Here is a 15,839-nt window from a genome sequence, read left to right as displayed (position 1 = left end):
TTCCACAGACAAACATACAGACATCATGCTAAAATCAACCTTTTCTCGATGCTTTGAATATCGGAGAATCAGAATCTGAACTTAAAGGATGGGTTCGGTATCAAGTTATTTCTTTCTCAAACTTAGTAAATGTGCACTTGCCGTGTTAACTTGTTTTCTAAAGTTATGCATTTCCTGTACATTTAAAAAATAAAAGATCTTGCTCACAATGGTGCTTTACAACAAAGGCTCTATTATCCATGATTATCTACTGTATAATAAAACACTAAGGTGTGTGCAGTCCGACTGCTTAATTTAAATTTGGTGACACAACTTGGTGACACAAAAGAGGATTTGCGAGTGTGAGACACACAAGGAGGAGAAACAGCATGGGAGCCACGCTGAGAGGGTCACCATCAAGGATGGAAAGTATAAAAGCAAACGGGCGAGAAAGTCACCGCAAAAACAACAACAGAGTCTGAGAAGTAGGCTTTATGGGAACTCGCTCGAGAGACAGAGTGGCAATGAAGAGAACTTTAAATATGTGAGGACACCGAGGAAAGGTGCTGAATACACATAGGGCAAGAGTCAAGTCAAGTCAAGTTGGGGAGCATGCACCGCTACAGTGTGTTCAGGATCAGCTCAGGATCCCGGTTGGCAACCTCCCAGGAGACACGCGGTCCAGTCCCACCCGCCAGGAAATGACCCTCCACAGCCAGGTGTTATGTGGGCGTCCCCTTGGCCTGGTCCAACCACTCGAGTCCCCAACAATAAGGATTCTATGTGCTGGATCACCCTTGGGGGAAACGCGCCACGTGGCCGTAGTTCCGGAACTGACGCTCCCTCACGGTGCACGTCATGTCATGTGCCTCACTCGGGACTCCGTGAGCAACACAAAGTCAAACCAATGGTACCCAAGGATTCTCCAGAGAGACACAGGGGTCCAGTCTTCAACAACAACAACATTTATTTATATAGCACATTTTCATACAAGGGGCGGCACGGTGGCACAGTGGGTAGCGCTGCTGCCTCGCAGTTAGGAGACCTGGGTTCGCTTCCGTGTGTGGAGTTTGCATGTTCTCCCCGTGTCTGCATGGGTTTCCTCCCACCGTCCAAAGACATGCAGCTTAGGTGCACTGACGATCCTAAATTGTGCTTGGTGTGTGTGTGCCCTGCGGTGGGCTGGCGCCCTGCCCAGGGTTTGTTTCCTGCCTTGCGCCATGTGTTAGCTGGGATTGGCTCCAGCAGACCCCCGTGACCCTGTACTTAGGATATAGCGGGTTGGATAATGGATGGATGGATTTTCATACAAATAATGCAGCTCAAAGGTCACTGGATAGCGTCCATGTCTCACAACCATATAGCAAGACAGGAAACACCAGGACACTAAAGACTTGGACCTTCGTCCTTTTGCTGAGATATCAGGAGCGTCACACACCCCTTTCCAGTGACCTCATGACCCCCCCCATGCTCTCCCACTCCATCTACTGACTTCATAGAAAGAGTCACATGAATGTCACTGCCCAGGTAAGTAAACCCCTCAATGACGAGGTCGACACTCTCTCTGCAGACAGACACACTGCTGATGGCCATGCCCACGAGGTCATTAAAGGCCTGGCTCTCGGTTTTTATACAGAGCCAGCGATGACAATCCAACGAGGCACAGGTGTCGATACTTACAGCACTCCTCATAGCCGTCACAACCCGTATGTTTCATCTTCCTGTAATGTTATCGGGCCAAAAGCTCAAGGGGATTTAAACTTTAGATCTGCGTGATTTTAGCTATCATGACGATTACTGAAGGACACACACAATTCTGTGACGATAAATACCTGAATCTGACCGCTGTTCCTTAATAGAAAGTGGGGTTTTGTCTGACCACTCATTTTTAAAAGGGGTATGTAAACTTATGAAAACAACGACTGATCAACAGATGGGTGGATGTGAAAGGCACTATATGATAGACAGAATTTCAGTTTCTTGCCCACTGCGCATGTAAAGCCTTCCGAGGTAGTGTTCGTCTTGAAGGCACTAGGTTAAAAAAGAGATGCCCATTAACATACCCTTCATCCATATTGAAAGAATCAAGAAAAACAGTAAAACCAGCTGCTCAGCCTGTCACAACAAGAGAAGGAAGAAGAAAATCGAAAGCCAGGGCCTCCAGATGTTTGAATGAATGGCTGTATGAATGATCACTTCTTTGCTAATTAGTCTTATTGTTATTACAAATCTTCCTCCGTGTTTCATGTGATTAATGTAACGAGGCCTAAGTGGCCACCTGGCATTGTGTTATGTAAGAACCGCAGGTCCCTACGGATTTGCATTTCTCAAGAGCTCTTTACTAAATAGGCCCAGTGTATTAAGGGTGCCGTGCTGTGGCCTGGCACCCTCCCTGTCTGTGGTTGGCTCTCAACATCCACCTTTGTGAGACACCGACAGCTTCTGACCATGGAGAGGACAACCATGTTACAAAATACAGTATATGAACAAAAGTATTGGGACACATCTCATAATTACTGAATTCCGGCGTTTCAATCAGACCCATTGGCACAGGTGTATAACATCAAGCCGCTAGCCATGCAGTCTCACTTGTGAAACAAAATGGGTCGTTCTGAAGAGCTCAGCGACTTCAAGCATGGTACTGTGATAGGATGCCACCGGTTTGTGAAATTTCATCCCTGCTGGATATTCCACTGTCAGCTTTGAGTGGTCTTATTGGAAAGTGGAAGTGTTTACTAACAGCAGCAACTCAGCCACAAAGCGGAAGACCACCTAAAGTCACAAAGCAGGGTCAACTGAGAAGTCTTCAACGCCCTGCTGATTCCATAGCTGAAGAGTTCCAAACATCCACTGGCACTAATAAAAGCAGCAGGAGCTTTGTGGAACGGGTTTCCATGGCCAAGCAGCTGCACACAAGCCTGACATCTCCAAGTCCAATGCCTAGTGTCGGATAGAGTTGTGGAAACGTGTTCTATGGAGTAAAGAATCGCGCTTCTCTATTTGGCAGTCAGATGGGCGAGTCTGGGTTTGCCAGATGCTGGAAGAATGTTACCTACCAGACTGTATTCTGCCAACTGTGAAATTTGGAGTAGAAAGGCTAATGGTGTGGGCTGTTTTTCAGGGTTTGGGCCAGGCATCTTACTCTCACTCTTAATGCTTCAGCATACCAAGACATTTTGGACAACACTATACTTCCAATTTGGTGAAAACAGTTTGGGGAAGGTCCTTTTCTATCCCAACATGGCTGTGCCCCAGAAAATAAAGTAAGGTCCATAAAGACACGGTGGGACAAGTTTGGTCTGGAAGAACTTGAGTGGCCCACACAGAGCCCTGACCTCAACCCCATCAAACACCTTTGGAATGAACTGGAGTGGACCGAGATCGTGAGCCAGGCCATCTCGTCCAACATCACAGTGCCTGACCTCATAAATGCTTTACAGAATGAATGGGCACTGTTTCCACATTTTGGTATGTTACAGCCTTATTCCAAAATGGATTAAATTCATTTTTTTCCTCAGAATTCTACACACAACACCCCATAATGACAACTTGGAAAAAGTTGAGAAAAAAATTGAGAAAGCACATGTACATAAGTATTCACAGCCTTTGCCATGAAGCTCAAAATTGAGCTCAGGTGCATCCTGTTTCCCCTGCTCATCCTTGAGATGTTTCTGCAGCTTCATTGGAGTCCACCTGTGGTAAATTCAGTTGACTGGACATGATTTGGAAAGGCACACACCTGTCTATAGAAGGTCCCACAGTTGATAGTTCATGTCACAGCACAAACCAAGCATGAAGTCAAAGGAATTGTCTGTAGACCTCCGAGACAGGATTGTCTCATGGCACAAATCTGGGGAAGGTTACAGAAAAATTTCTGCTGCTTTGAAGGTCCCAATGAGCACAGTGGCCTCCATCATCCGTAAGTGGAAGAAGTTCGAAACCACCAGGACTCTTCCTAGAGCTGGCCAGCCATCTAAACTGAGCAATCGGGGGAGAAAGGCCTTAGTCAGGGAGGTGACCAAGAACCCGATGGTCACTCTGTCAGAGCTCCAGAGGTCCTCTGTGGAGAGAGGGGAACCTTCCAGAAGGACAACCATCTCTGCAGCAATCCACCAATCAGGGATGTATGGTAGAGTGGCCAGACGGAAGCCACTCCTTAGTAAAAGGCACATGGCAGCCCGCCTGGAGTTTGCCAAAAGGCACCTGAAGGACTCTCAGACCATGAGAAAGAAAATTCTCTGGTCTGATGAGACAAAGATTGAACTCTTTGGTGTGAATGCCAGGCGTCACGTTTGGAGGAAACCAGGCACCGCTCATCACCAGGCCAATACCATCCCTACAGTGAAGCATGGTGGTGGCAGCATCATACTGTGGGGATGAGGACTGGGAGACTAGTCAGGATAAAGGGAAAGATGACTGCAGCAATGTACAGAGACATCCTGGATGAAAACCTGCTCCAGAGCGCTCTTGACCTCAGACTGGGACGACAGTTCATCTTTCAGCAGGACAACGACCCTAAGCACACAGCCAAGATATCAAAGGAGTGGCTTCAGGACAACTCTGTGAATGTCCTTGAGTGGCCCAGCCAGAGCCCAGACTTGAATCCGATTGAACATCTCTGGAGAGATCTTAAAATGGCTGTGCACCGACGCTTCCCATCCAACCTGATGGAGCTGAGAGGTGCTGCTAAGAGGAATGGGCCAAACTGGCCAAGGATAGGTGTGCCAAGCTTGTGGCATCATATTCAACAAGACTTGAGGCTGGAATTGCTGCCAAAGGGGCATCGACAAAGTATTGAGCAAAGGCTGTGAATACTTATGGACATGGGATTTCTCAGTTTTTTTATTTTTAATAAATTTGCAAAAACCTCAAGTAAACTTTTTTCACGTTGTCATTATGGGGTGTTGTGTGTAGAATTCTGAGGAAAAAAATGAATTTAATCCATTTTGGAATAAGGCTGTAACATAACAAAATGTGGAAAAAGTGATGTGCTGTGAATACTTTCCGGATGCACTGTAGCTTTTTCCGTGTGTTGCCACTCTGTAATTTGCGAGTATTCAGTCTGGCAATTTGGTGCAGCCTTAGTTTGTGGAAGACAGACACAACTAAAGACAGTAGCATGAAATGATGGTTGTCAATTTCAAACTGTGTTTCCTCAATGTGCTCCTTCATCTGAACCAATCTCAACCCGAACAAACTGATTGATCAAAGATACCCTGACAGCTTGTCCTAATGTCGACTGTAGGATAACACGCTCAGCTACTTTGACCACCTCGACTGAACCCTCAGAAGGAATCATCAAACCTCCTTTGTTTTTTAATGTGAGCGAGTGGTAGCATTGATCATATGATGGCAGTACAGCATCTGTTACCAAACTAGCACGGCACACATCACCAGGACAGCTTTCTCAAAATCCCGTCTAAGGGCTTCCTGACCTCCCACTGCTTCCTGAGGTGGATTTCTTTGGGAAACCTTCAAACTTTGAGAAATGTTAACAGCTAACAACAATCTACATAGTTAGTAACTAAATACGTTTAGCCAAAACGTTGTTTGGAGGCTTAGTTGAGCACATAAATGCATAGCTTTGCTAGCTTAGCCTGGCGTAGCTAAAGTTAAGATTATAAAACAGGATTTTCTAATGGCCAAATATAACCAAAGCAATTGCTCAGCCTGAACTATGAAATGTAATCCCTGTAATCTGGTTTGGAGCGTACAGCGGTTTGTACAATCCCAAGCAGCACATGTGTGAGGCATCTTTATCCATTACTTCACTACACAGCAGTGCCACTCGCAATATGGCGGCGATGTTGACGTACGATGCTGCTGGTCATGAGGCGTCTGGTACTTCTATGTCTATGGGACGGAGTTGGGACGGAGTGTGACAGAGCTGCTGGGAGGAGAGGAGGAAAAGTATTGTGTTGATTTATTATTGTGTTACCTGTTTGTTGTGGCTGGGTGCTTTGGAGGCACTATTTAAGAAGAACATTAAAATACTTCTTGGTGCTTTTAAATGTGTGTTCAGAGCATCTATCTGTTGGGGAAAAGGTGGGCAATAGCGCCACCAAGCGTCCATTTACTTACAAAGTCTTTTTACTTGAATGCAATGTCATTAAAGTTCCTGTTGGTGTTATGGTCAGGCGTCCCAAAACTTTTGTCCATATAGTGTAGATAGAAGGATGGAAGGACTCCAGGCTAATGCACCATGAGAGGAGCAACAAGCCATGGAATTAAAGAAAGGGTTTAATTAACAACAAGAATTGGCACATCATTAAGCAGCTGGTTGGAGTGAAATTGGTTGGAGTTTGAGGCCCTCACTTAGTTGGTCTTCTGTTAGCTCCCTCATGTCATATTTCATTTCTGTTTGGGTGCCATTTAAGGAAACAAATGAAGCAATTCAGAGGAATAAATATTGGAAAAGCAATTCAATTAAAATGACTTCACAAGAACTTAATTAGTAGCACAAACAGGGCACTCATTAAGTCAGTGGCACTCAGTGGTCCACCAGGACCAGAGTTGGTGACCCCTGCCATAGACCATTCATTTAACACTGTGGCTTCCCTAACCCTTTCATCACCTGTAACTTGCACATTGTGAGTAACAAGTGGCAGACAGGCAGTGTGAGGCTGTGGGTTCAAATCCCACTACTGACCCTGTGTGACCCTCAGCAGGTCACTTCACCTGCCTGTGCTCTAACTGGAAAAACAAAAGAAATGGAACCAACTGTATCTGAAATATTTAAGTTGCCTTGAGTAAAGGCGTCAGCCAAACGTGTTTTACTCATTGATTACTGAACCTGCTTAATGCAGCTCAGATCACAGGGCTGGACCTTTTCCTGACAGCATCAGACATGAAGAAGGGCCACACGAGGACATTAGAAAATTTGTGACAAGGACCAGCCTTTCAGCCTAATGAACTTGTTATTTGGGATAATCAGGTGAATAAGATGGACATCTACCGCATATACTCACTGTCACACGTGCGCATGGGAGGCAGCTAAAGGGCTCGAGGGAAGGCAGTTCCGAGGCATGTCGGGATGTGGCAGAGTGCACCGATTCTTTTTTTCCCTTGCCTGTAGACCAATCCCAGGATATCTCACCTGGCTCTCATGATGTCACTTCCGGGACCAAGCCAATGGAAGAAGACCTTACCGGCTCCGGCCCCTGTGATGACACCTCCGGGCTCGAACCAATGGCAGATGAACCTGAGCCAGACCCATATGACCTCACTTCCTGTCTTCCCCTTTAAAAGTCTAACCGTTTTCCCTATGTGTCAGTCTTGTTGTGGACTCTGTTGTAAGCACATCAGTGCTCTTTATTTGATCATACGACTTTGCAGCCAGGATACCTCATTATACGGGTGGCTGCCCCAAACCTTTTTCTGTCTGATGTCTCGTTATTGCGACATCACGTATAACTCAGGTCTTAAAACCTGAAAAATTGATCATAAAAATCAGACCCCGACTTATACGCCCGTTCAAAAAATATGGCACTTCTTGCTTCCTCCAATCTCCCACCAGTTTCTCGGACACATCAAATTTTGTTACCAATTTCTTTCGCCACTTCAACAACTTTTAATTGAAAACCAGCTTCATATTTTCTTCTGATCGAACGCTCCATCGTAGATAAGGGATGCTCTTAAAGGTGTATGAGTGTGTGAGATATCAAAAACACAAATCAGTGCAAACATCACTTCGGAATAGTTTGGGTATCACCGTGTGGTCACGTAGGCACAATACATAGAACAAAAAGGCAGTTTGCTCTGTAGTGACTCTCACAAGTGGCCGTTAGCATATCGTAATCTCCTGGACAAATAGTGAGTGAGTTTTCTGCATTGGACTTATACGACCAACATTATAAAATACCGGAAATCACACAGTAAAATCAAGGCCGGACTTATCCGAGTATATACGGTAATTGAGATTTGAAGGTCTCTAAAGTCCTCCTGTCCGCCCTACTATTTGTGCACTTATTCTAGATTCTGTGGTTCTTAGCATGAAACAAAACTTTCTAACATTTGTGTGAATTTTATCCTTAACAAGTTTCCAACCTTATTGAACTCATTTTAAGGTCACCGTCTTGATCCACTGAACTAATTCCCTTTGTAATTTTGAACACTTCTACTGTATCATGTCCACTCCTATTCTCTGTTTGCTTATGCCAAAACAGCTTACCTCCTTCAGTCTCTCCTCACAGCTCAAGACCTCTCAGCCCAGCCCTGAATCAGCCTGGGTGGTCTGCACACAGTACTCCAGGTGAGACCTCACTAGTGCATTATAACTTTTTTGTACTCCACACATCCAGGCGCTATATACCTTAACAACCAATTTTGCTTTCTTGATCGCTTCTGTCCACTGTCTGGATGTACTGTAGATGGTGACCAGACCACTATGACTCCCAGGTCCTTCTCATAAGGGGTACTATAAAGTGTCAGACCACCCACCGTGTATTCTAATCTAACATTTCTACTTCCTATGTGCAATACTTTGCATTTCCTTACATCAAATGTCATCCTTCACTAACCCCAATCCAAGGATATGTGCTGTCCAAGTTCCTCTATAACAGTTTAGCAGATTCTCCAATATGTGCTCTTCCACTCAGTATGGGATCCTCTGCGAACTTAACCAGCTTGTTCATTAAATTCTTGTCAGACTGCTGATTTACATTCACTGAACAAATTATTTGGAACGCCTGTACACCTGTTCATTCACACCACAGATGTATATCAGGAGTGTCAGTTCATGTTCACATCAAACACCAGAATTGAGGAAAAATGTGATCTTGGTGCTTTGAACTTTGGCATGATTGTTGGTGCCAGACAGGCTGGTGCGAGTAATTCTATACCTGCTGATCTCCTGGGATTTTCACGCATGACAGTCTCTAGAGTTAACTCAGAAAGGCGAGAAAAACAAAAATGTCAGTGAGTGAATGTCAGTTCTGTTGATGAGAGGTCAGAGGAGAATCGCCAGACTAGTCTGAGCTGAGAGAAAGGCTGCAGTAACTCACATAATCAGTCTGTACAACTGTGGGGAGTTGAAATGTTTCTCAGAATGCACAACATGTCGCACCTTGAGGCAGATGGACTACAACAGCAGAAGACCACATCGGGTTCCACTCCTGTCAGCCAAATACAGAAGCTGAAGCTACAGTGGGCACATGGTCACCAACACTCGACAGTTAAAAATGTAGCCTGGTCTGAGGAATCTTGATTTCTGCTGAGGCACATGGATGGTTTGCTCCAACAGCATGAATCTTTACATGCTTCCGTTAGGTCAGATTATCTCAAGGCATAACGTGAGCTACCACAGCTATGCTGATGACACACAACTATACTTATCAATAGCGCCTGATGACCCCGACTCGCTTGATTCACTGACACAATGTCTCACTTGTGTTTCTGAATGGATGGGTAGTAATTTTCTCAAACTAAATAAAGACAAAACAGAAATTTTAGTGATAGGCAAAAAATGGATATAATGAAGTTATTAGAAATAAACTTGCATTAGGATTAAAAGTCAAGACGGAGGTAAAGACTTTAGGGGTAACTATTGACTCTGACCTGAATTTTAAATCACATATTAATCAGATTACTAGAACAGCATTTTTTAATAATAATAATTCTTTGCATTTATATAGCGCTTTTCTCACTACTCAAAGCGCTTAGCAATTGTAGGTTAAGGGCCCTGCTCAAGGGCCCAACAGAGCAGAGTCCCTTTTGGCATTTTACGGGATTCGAACCGGCAACCTTCCGATTGCCAGTGCAGATCCCGAGCCTCAGAGCCACCACTCCGCCTTTTTCACTTAAGAAATATAGCAAAAGTTAGACCTCTTATAAAATTTCAAGATGCGGAGAAATTAGTTCACGCTTTTGTTTTCAGTCGGCTAGATTACTGTAACGCTCTCCTCTCAGGACTACCCAAAAAAATGACATCAATCGATTACAACAAGTGCAGAATGCAGCTGCCAGAAGCTTAACTCAGAAAAGAAAATCCAAGCACATCACACCAGTCTTAGCGTCACTACACTGGTTACCTGTGTCATTTAGAAATAACTTTAAAATTCTGCTTATGGTTTACAAAGCCTTAAATAATCTGCTCCATCTTATATCTCAGAATGTCTTACACCTTACACTCCAAATCGTAACCTTAGATCCTCAAATGAGTGCCTGCTTAGAATGCCAAGAGCTAAACTTAAAAGAAGTGGTGAGGTGGGTGGCCTTCTGCTGTTATGCACCTAACGTCTGGAATAACCTGCGACACAGTGGAGGACATTAAAACATTGCTGAGAACACATTACTTTAACATGGCTTCTCATAGCTTCACTTTAGTTTAATCCTGATGCTCTGTATATTCAATTAATTCATTATTATTCATTGGATTCAAAATCTGTACTAACCCCTTGTCTCTCGTCTGTTCTTTTTCTGGTTTTCTGTGGTGGTGATCTGCGCCACCAGCACCTATTCAAAGCACCGTGATGTCCTTACATTGATGGATTACATGGCCAGAAGTCCACATGACCAACATCATCAAGTTCTTCCATGAGAACCCTGAATACAATGAGGACTGATTGAGGTCATTGACGTTAGGTAGAATGCCTGGAGGGGGTTGGGTGGTCTTGTAGCCTGGAACCCCTGCAGATTTTTTCTGTCCTCCCTGGCCATCTGACCTTACTTTTATTCTATGTTAATTAGTGTTCGCTTATTTTAATTCTTATCTATTTTGTCTTTTTTCTCTTTCTTCATCATGTACAGCACTTTGAGTTACATTGTTTGTATGAAAATGTGGTATAGAAATTAATGTTGTTATCTATAAAGCCATCCCGCTCTGTGTTAACAGTCCAGGCTGGTGGTGGTGGCAGTGTCATGGTGTGGGAATGTTTTCTTGGCACAATTTGGGCCCATTAAATACCAACCAATCATCACCTGAATCCCACGGCCCAAGGAGTATCGCTGCTGACCATGTGCATCCCATCATGGCCATAATTTACCCATCTTCTAATGGCTTCTTGTAGCATGATAATGCGCCATGCCACAACGCAAACTGGTTTCACAAACAAGACAATGAGTTCAATGAACTTCCAGGTCACCAGATCTGAATCCAGTAGAACACCTTTGGAATGTGGCAGAACTGGAAATTAGTGGCATAAACATGCAGCCGACATATCTGTTGAAAGCATGTGATGCAATCATGTCAGCATGGTCCAGAATCTCAGAGGAAACTTTCTGACATCTTGCAGAGTCCATCAAACAAGGAAGTGAGGGGAAAGAGAGACCCTGCCCAGTATTAGGACAGAATTTGCACAGTGAGTGTACTGTATATTAAAAAGAGCAGCGGCCTCAGCAATGACCTCTGCTGGCCACCATTTGCAAGCACCTAAATCTAAAATAAAGTTCCCCTCACCATTACCTTTTGCTGCCTGCATTTGAGCCACATTCGCTAACTCTGTGCCAAATTAGAGAGAAAAAGTAACCCGCTTTGCAAAGTGCATTGCAGCGTAAACACTAGGACAGGCACCACATAAAGACTATTTACTTTGCATTATTTCACAAGTTATGCCAAGAAAATAAAAGCATTTCTAAAATGGAAAAATACAAATCATCAGCTACAATATTAAGATTTTGTACAAACGAAGTCACCATCTCTAGTGAATCTGGAAGTCCTGCTAACAACTGGCTGATCTTCCCATGCCCGCTGTTGGTATGCCCCCTTGGTTGCCCATCTCTTCCTCACTCGTCATCCATTACAGCCTTTTCGTGCCCAGTTGGCTCCACGTGACTCCCAGTTTACCGCTCCCCCCAGACTGCACAGCACTACGTGGAGGCTGAAAAGACAGGTGCCACACTGCAAAGTCAATGAGCGTCCTCAGTTTATGAGTACAAATCAGGGCTTCACTGCCGGAGAAGCCACCGTACTCAGGCGGTTCAGGCGGCTCGTCCAGTCCCCACCGCATTTTACTTCTTCAAGTGCACGCACTGGCCAGCTTGTGTCCACACTCGGGGTGTTTAAAAGGCCCATACGTGGCACGGGATGTACACGTGAGCTCATCTGTCACCCTGTGCGTAAACCTGGCGACAGGTATGGACGACACGGCTACACCTGTAACCAAAGACGCGAAGATGTGGCAATCATCAGCCAAGCCCTGTAGAATAATCAACACGCCGGTGCACCCTTGGAAGAGACGCCCTGCTCAGTCCTCCGCTACGGAATCCTACCTGTCATGGACGAGGAGTCCTTCGGGCTGCGTCTGCACCAGCAAATCTCCGGCGTCGGCTCTTCAGCCTGCCTCAGGCTTAAGTGGTGGGGGTGACGAAGGCGGCAGCAGCTGCGGAAGCACCGGCGGCTCCCTAAAGCTCAGCTGGAGCGCGTCGGAGGACGACAATCAGCTCTTCGGTCCGCAGCGCCGAACCTTCTCATTGACTCTCCAAGAACGTCCCCTCCTCCTTCCTGCTTTCCAGGCCCACCCCTGAATAACGTAGACTGCCATTGGGTTCTGAGCGCAAGCGCAGTAAGGTGTGCGCGGATTGGGTGTGCTGAGACACGTCACCGTGGGTGTGGTCACATGTGGCGCTTGCTTTTATCCACAACAGGTGGGCGGGGTGCTGGTGTCGTCTCTTCCAATGGCGGCGTTCGGATTGGAAGGCTTGTGGGTGTGTTTAGAGTGAAAAAGCGCACGACGGCGACGTAATGGGGTTTAAAATCCGCTTGGATTGTCAGTTCATTGAGAGCAGAGGCGAATCAGAGGTGCAACAAAACAAAAATGGGAAAGTCTTCCACGAAAGTAAATTGAAAAGGTATGGACGTGTGTTAGGACAGACCAGGAATATGTGGGCAAAAGAGTGATGGGAATGGGGAAGAGAAAGCCAGGGGACCGAAGTGGAGGTGGACGGAGAAAGTAAAAGGAGATTTAAAAGAAAAAAGGTTTGACTATGGAGGAGATGCAGATTCGAGCTGTATGGAGAAGGAGAATCAAGCACATCGACCCCACACAGAAGTGGGAAAAGAAGAAGGAGAGGAGATTCACCTCCGTTCCGCAGGGCTGCCGTGGCGACAAGTTTGCCTTGCTTGCAGCCAGTAGGCAATTTTCTTCCGTAAGGACTGGGGGTCTCAATCTGGTTATCTTCACCTCGACTAACAAGTGAAGAGGTTAGAAATTACGACTCCCATGTGTGGTGCGTGTGAAGTCATAAAACCAGGATTGTTCTCCCCTTTTAAGCTATCTAAAATGCCCGCGATGCAAAGCGCTAATCGTTCATGCCGCGGTCTGCTTATCAGAAGTCACTTCGGTTTGGATGTCACTTGACTTTCCATCTGCTTATCCTATTGAGGCTGCAGTGGCACCATGTGAAGTGGACAGATGTTTGGCTGTTACCTGAAAGGAGTGCTGCCCTGACTTCAGATCCAACCAGGCGTTAGTAAACCTGCTTGATGCCATTCTGGATCGGAGGGGCTATCAACCCTGAGATTAAAACCTCGTAACAGAAACAAATGTGCACAATTGTGGTTATAAATCTGAAGCAGACATCCAGGAAATCAAGAGATGCACTTAAATATATTGGAACGACCCCAGGGTGCAAGAGACAGAGGAATGGAATCGACCACTTTACACCAGATGGGTGGTGTGTGGCTCTGGAAAGGACTATTGGCTTCTTCAGCGGCCGCTATTGCCACTTTGCTGTTCAGCGGTTCCATGCACTCCCGACTAAATAAATGCTGGAGTATGTGAATTTCCTCTTGGGATTAATAAAGTATCTATCTATCTAAATTTCTTCACTTACACACAGAACCCTGCATCTCTGCCTCACTTCGGCCACCTCGGATCAGAGACACCCTGTTTGCTACATTTTCCCTGGACTCTGTGAACCAACCCAAGGCTAAGGTCCACATCAGGACTGAACGGCCTTTTAGTATGAAGTGCTGTATCTGCACCCCCTCTTCACACTTCTCACAGGGTGGCTTCTATGATTGGCTTTTCCAGGTATTTCCATCCCCTTAGACAGTCTGTGGTCCCCTGAAGAGCTTGTCCTTCTCAGGTCCAAGCTCAGGGAGCTATATTGCCCCCCTCTCAAAACCTTTTACCTCAAGGGTAATTATTAATGTGTCTGTCAGTTTATGTCTTTTCTGTTTAAAGTGTGTTTTAATATGTTTATACTAGTTATTTATTTTATGTGTGGTGATCCAAGTTGGCTGCAACAACCATACCACTTGTACACATGACCGTCAATAATTATGAACTGAGGATGAGCTGGGAAATGAAGACACATAACAGGCAGAGGTGTTGCAGTGTGCAAAAGAGTGTTAATCATCATCGTCTATCAATAAATAAAGTGCGGCACAGTCCTCCAATAAATAATCTTCAATAAAAACTGTGTCCGTTGGATGTTAAAAGTCACAAAAAATAAATAAAACTGATAAAGGGTTCAAATCCAGTTTGGAAAGGTAAATTCTCCTGTGTTCCTCTGTCTCTTTCTCTGTTCCTCATCAGATCCCATGGGTGCTGCATCCCCTTGATCAGTACCCACAGACCTGAACTGCCATCAGGTTCAGCCACTGCAGTCAATGAAACTGTTGTAATAATAATACATTTTATTTATATATATATTATATATATTTTTCTCCAGCCTTCTGGAGTTTTTTTTTGTTTTTTCTGTCCACCCTGGCCATCGGACCTTACTCCTTTCTATGTTAATTAATGTTGTCTTATTTTAATTTCTTATTTTGTCTTTTATTTTTCTTCTCTTCATTATGTAAAGCACTTTGAGCTACTTTTTGTATGAAAATGTGCTATAGAAATAAATGTTGTTGTTGTATATAGCGCCTTTCCCATCGGTTCCTGCGTCTCCCCTATAAGGGGTTTTGTCCTCACTCCAAGATGCCACCATGTCGGGAGCCCATCCTGCTCCTGCAGCTTCTCTAACCCTCTCACCAGCTCTGACTTTTCAGCTGATCAGCCGGCGAGAGCACTGCCACCTCTCAGAGCTCCACCAGCCCTCCATCCTGCTGCCAATAATTTGCTCGGCAGTTTGGTGTTGCCCAACTCAGGCCCAACCCCGTTTACCTTTGTTTTTCATATTTCCCCTTTGTTGCCTGCACAGTCTCTCCTTTATACATCCATGGGTGCGGCGTCCTAATTACAACCTGTACAGCAGGGGTCCCCAACTCTGGTCCTGGAGGGCCCCAGTGGCTGCAGGTTTTCATTCTCACCCTTTTCTTAATGAGTGACCTGTTTTTGCTGCTAATTAACTTCTTTTGAATTAACTTTATTTGACTCGCTCCTGAACACTCACACCCCTTAGTTGTTTCTTTTTCCTTAATTAGCAACCAAACAATAATGAGATACAAAATGAGCCAAAACAACTGGTGTCCATCATACAATATCTGAAAATAAAGAAAGGTCTCAGGAATGTTGATCTACTGATCAGGTCCACAAAACAGTTTAACAGAAAAGAGAAAATCAACAATTACAGAAATGTCTGTTACAGCACAATGAGAGCAACAACAAGCCACGGAATTAAAGAACGAGTTTAATTCACAACAAGACTTGGCACCTCAGTAAGCAGCTGGTTGGAGTTTCAGGCCCTCACTTAGTTGGTCTTCTGTTGGCTCCCTCACTTCACATTTCATTTCTGTTTGAGTGCCATTTAAGGAAAGAAATGAAGCAAATCAGAGGAACAATGAAGAAATTGAGGGGAACAAATCTTAAAAAAACAATTCAATTAAAGTGAAGTCAAAAGAAGTTAATTAGCAGCACAAACAGGTCACTAATTAAGAAAAGGGTGAGAATGAAAACCTGCAGCCACTGCGGCCCTCCAGGACCGGAGTTGGGGACCCTTGCTGTGGAGAATCAAAGAGGAAATTGGAGCCAACC

At 44.9% G+C, this 15,839-nt stretch overlaps 1 protein-coding gene across 3 annotated transcripts in view; it reads right to left on the bottom strand.

Moving 5' to 3' along the window:
* The window catches only part of LOC114655297 (protein FAM126B-like), a 131,677-nt gene extending 119,241 nt beyond the window's left edge, over positions 1-12,436 (bottom strand). Inside the window, exon 1 of one of the 3 annotated variants that reach the window (XM_051930657.1) lies at positions 12,187-12,436. The gene's annotated coding sequence lies outside the window, so the exon portion shown is untranslated. The remainder of the gene's footprint in view (positions 1-12,186) is intronic. The other 2 variants (XM_051930661.1, XM_051930662.1) reach the window with 2 other exon arrangements.
* Positions 12,437-15,839: the final 3,403 nt, after the last annotated feature.

This window comes from Erpetoichthys calabaricus, chromosome 8 (genome assembly GCF_900747795.2).
Source record: "Erpetoichthys calabaricus chromosome 8, fErpCal1.3, whole genome shotgun sequence".
Classification (NCBI taxonomy): domain Eukaryota; kingdom Metazoa; phylum Chordata; class Cladistia; order Polypteriformes; family Polypteridae; genus Erpetoichthys; species Erpetoichthys calabaricus.
Note: the sequence above shows the minus strand (reverse complement) of the source record. Positions and strands in the feature narration are given on the sequence as shown.